Source organism: Branchiostoma floridae, chromosome 3, assembly GCF_000003815.2.
Source record: "Branchiostoma floridae strain S238N-H82 chromosome 3, Bfl_VNyyK, whole genome shotgun sequence".
In the NCBI taxonomy this organism is placed as follows: Eukaryota; Metazoa; Chordata; class Leptocardii; order Amphioxiformes; family Branchiostomatidae; genus Branchiostoma; species Branchiostoma floridae.
In genome coordinates, this window is record NC_049981.1 from 21928693 (window position 1) to 21933027 (window position 4335).

General features: G+C 40.4%; 1 protein-coding gene across 5 annotated transcripts in view; it reads right to left on the reverse strand.

Moving 5' to 3' along the window:
* Nucleotides 1-4335, reverse strand: part of LOC118412009 — a 109805-nt gene that overhangs the window by 98538 nt on the left and 6932 nt on the right. The window lies entirely within an intron of this gene.

Below are 4335 nucleotides of genomic sequence, written 5' to 3' on the forward strand. Positions count from 1 at the left end.
AAACAACCCTGCAGATCCACAGCAAACAGAATGATGGAAGGCCGAACTTTACACCAAATAAGCATCTACTTAACACCTACTTACCACATAAAAATCAACAGTACAGTAACTCCAGGTGCAAAAATGTAACACAAAATGTGCTGCTGCAGTACCAAGGTGAACTAACAGGGGGCCCAAAGTCAACCCAACGAAATCCATTGCAAGCCCTTCAACGGTACTTGAGATATACCCCACATAACCTCCAGAGTGAAAACAGTTTGGCAACAATACTTCCATCACCATGGAACGGGAAGCAACAATGGAGAGGAAAGTTGGCCCTTTGTTCTGGGAGCCCTCCAGTCACTCACCTGTCCGACTTACAGGTGGTAATTACGATGAAACAAAGGGAAGAACCAGTGCATGTCGTGGGGAGAACTTTTGACACCGGTTCTTTGTGCGAATCTGGGTCTTCATGATAGAGGTGACTTGGGGGTCAATCTCCAAGCAGATGGTGGGTTGGACAATTGTAAAATTTTTTGACAGAACATGACATTGGAATAGTGAGGACTGTGAGAAAGGCCAGTTGGTACAAAAACTTTACACCTGTCCATCCCAACATCTTCTTGGAGATGCTACGGAGGTCTAACTATTGTAAAAAAAGTATGACTACAAGTTCCTAGAAGGTCTAAACCTGCACCACTTTTTATTAACATCAAAAGCTAGATATGCCACTTCAAGTAGTCCAAAATTGGAGGTTACACTGCAGTACTGTCAAAAGCCCCAAACTACTTGATTTCACTTTTTTGTAATAAATCTTCCAACATAAAAAAAAATGAAACCAATCCATCCAACCATTCTTAGGTTATCTTGTTATCCAACAGAAACACAAATAAATGCCCAAAATGTAACCTTCTTGAAGAAAGTAATCTATTTCTTGTCTGTATTCATTAATCAATTTCAAGTGTAGTCCTTCATCACTGACAGAAATATATGTTATGACAACAGCCAGACAAGTATTCTTGAATGCAATGTCCATATATATGCAAGTACATGCAGCAAATAGCATTTCACACAACACTAGCCCCACCTGGCAGAATGACCAAAAACTGCAAGATTCTGGTCAGTGGGGCCTAGAGACAGCAATGGATACTGCACAATGAAGCATCATGGATGTAAAATGTTAGCAAAAGAATTTGAAATCTACACCCATTTAGGACTGCTTCACAGAAAGTCAACTTCTTCTTGTAAAGGGTTCTGGGAACGAGTTCAGTAGAATCGTTCCCTTGTGTTCATAGCCTTGGAACCTGGGATCAACAAGTAACATACAATGTGGAGCTAAAGTGACAAAACTACACTTCACAAAAAACATTATCAGCAACGCTTAACGTTGATTACGAGAGGTTTTTTTTACAAGTAATAATGAATCAAAATAGCTTGCTACACCTCAGAGAAGAAGGCATGCAGACCCTTGCGCAACACAATTCAGTGCACATGTACCTTCCATGAACTTGAACAGTAGCTGAAAGCCAGTAATATTTTGTACTGTTAACATGACATTCTATTACTGCAACAGGAACTACCAGGACTACAGCAATGCAGGGCTAGGCCAGACAACTCCAGGGCTCAAAATACTTTGTCTGTCTACCTGCACTGGTGCAGGTAACTTTTGAAATTACCTGCACCAGAGAAATGTTCCCTGCAAAATTTAAATGTACCCCCGCAGTGGATAAAACAACCTTGTCAACATACTTTATTCACCTTTTAACTAACAAAATAGGTAAAAGGAATACTGTCTTATATGGAAACTAAATAAAAAGTTACAACCAGTACAAAAACAAGAAACAAAAATCCACTTTACAATAACACATTTCATAACCTGGTGCAGGTAAGGTGCAGGTAGACATTAGAAATACCTGCACAGCCCAACTATTACCTGCACTAACCTGCATATGCAGGAGGTATTTCCAGCCGTGCAACTTGCCCCAGACATTCCAGACAGAAAGTTCAAGAATGTTCTAAACACCAGCCAGACTGTTTTCCAAGCCCATGTCTGCCAGCTGAGAGACATCTCTGACAACACAGTATTTACACACACATTCTCTTCACTTGCCAATACCTCAACTTCAGAATCTAATGAGGTCTAGGGGAAAAAATGCTATGTTTCCTGTTTCCCTACCTTAGGCTACCTACCATAGAAAAACCTGCAAACCTTACTTTATTTTGGTGGGCAGTGGAGTCACATAGCTTCCTATTGAAGTAAAAACACTACTTGTCCTATCTAATAAAGGATAAATCTATCTGTTATGCACAACATTCAAGTTTGACATTGAAAGACACTTAGTGTCCTCATGCATTTCAGTTTACTTTGTTCAACTGTATTGTAATATGTCACACTAGAGTTTTGGCCAACCTAGAAAAGTTACAAGTGTTTTCCCTACCTTCCGGCCCTAATTTTTTTAGGACTGAAACAGGAAACGAAACTTTTTTTCCTAGGCCTGAGAGGGCAAAAGGAAAACCATGGTATCTTACATCAATCTTCTACAGCAAATTTAGACACCACCAAAAAAAAAATTAGTTGATTTGACACTGCATGCTTGTGACTACAGTTTTGTGGTCCATCCAAAAAGATAGTTTAGATAGTGAAGTTAAGCCTGAAAATATCAGCAAAAATCTATGTTTCTGTATTCGAATCATTCCACAGGTATACTGATGAAAGTTAGACATCCGGGTAATAAAATAGTATGCTGCTAGGCAGCCCAAAATCTAATACTGTAAATGCAGAAATGTTTGCGGTGGATTAATGTTCGCGGTTTTTGCGGTGACCGCTTCACGGCGAACTTAAAACCACTGCGAACATTTTTCTATTATGACTGCAGTCTATGGTATTACCGCGAACTTAAAACCACCGCGAAAAGTCCTTTTTCCCGCTACCGCGAAATTAAATCCGCACAAACTTGAATGCATTTACAGTAATTTTGAGACCTACCCACATACCAAATATTACTATCCAAGCCTTCCCTACTTATGCTGGAGTTCTACACACACACTTAAACAGATACCCACACACATACTAATGATGCCAAAAACATAACTTTCTGGGCAAAGGCAATATAGATTACTTAAGAAAGTGGATAGATTGCTTAAGAAACTGGCGTATGGTTTCTGTTTGCAAAATCGATCTAGCTACCTGAGTAACTGTTATCTTGTACATTCTACACGTAAATCAGGTAAAACATTGATAGAAACATACCAATCTAACAGGAAAGTTTGCGCTCTGGCATTGATTTTTTTTCTTCGTGGTAAAAGAGAGGTCAGCAGTTAGCAAACATCCAAACAGTTCTTAGGAACAGGAACTGTAACAAGTTTCAAGAGTGGCAGCTGAGCAAAATCCTTTTCAAACAAGAGTTCGGAGCTACACGAACTATTCCAAGCATTTGTATAAATGAATTACAGCATGCATTTGTATTTCTGGCAGTAATTGAAATTTAAGTAGATGTCTGTGGTTGACAACTCAATTAAAAGTAGATTAAGCCCACTCAAGTTCTCACCAGGGTAAAACCATATTTGGTGGGATTCTTTTAGCCTTCACCAAGCCTTCCTACAGGAGTATGGGTCATGTAATCTCCAAGTAGATCCTGCAATATAAGATAGTACTAAACTGGCCAAGGAGTGCAGTCAGCCAAGAGGTGTACATTTGCCATGTAGCCAAACACACTCCTAGGCAGGCTTCACTCTTCTGGCAGCTTTTTATACCATCTTATGCTACCAAAGGATTTGCTTGGAGATCAAGTCACAGAATTCAGCAAAAGGGGAAATGACTGGCCAGGAGAGTAAGTCTGGGGGATAGACAACATTTACCTAACTGGATGGCCAGTCAAACCAGTCAGTCGCCAAGTTCCCATGGCAAATTATCTTCCCCGTAGCCAGCAGAGTTACCAGGTAGTAGTTAGCTGGTAGGATTCATTAGTTCTTTAGCTATGGTAAACTCCCCTCCCCACCACATTCCACAAGCATAAGGTGTTTTCCTAGGTACTATAGTGTACTACATTCCGCTGGTAGATGTCAGGGACCCTCCAAGGCTAACAGTCTATTATGTAGACAGCAGAGTGTGCCTCTGTAAACATGGCATGCGGCATACATGGCCACTGCAATTGGCCCCGGGCTATTCAAACTTTGCTAACGCTGCAGTAATGGGCAACTTTAACAGGATGGCAGACCCCTTCTTTCATGGATGGACAAGTTTTGAAAAATTCAAGATCATGACTGGTAACTTAATCTAAATAGTAACTCATTTCTTTTGGGAAACAACAGTTGTAGATAAATGCCCTGACGTGCTTGTACTCCGGGCCCTACAGA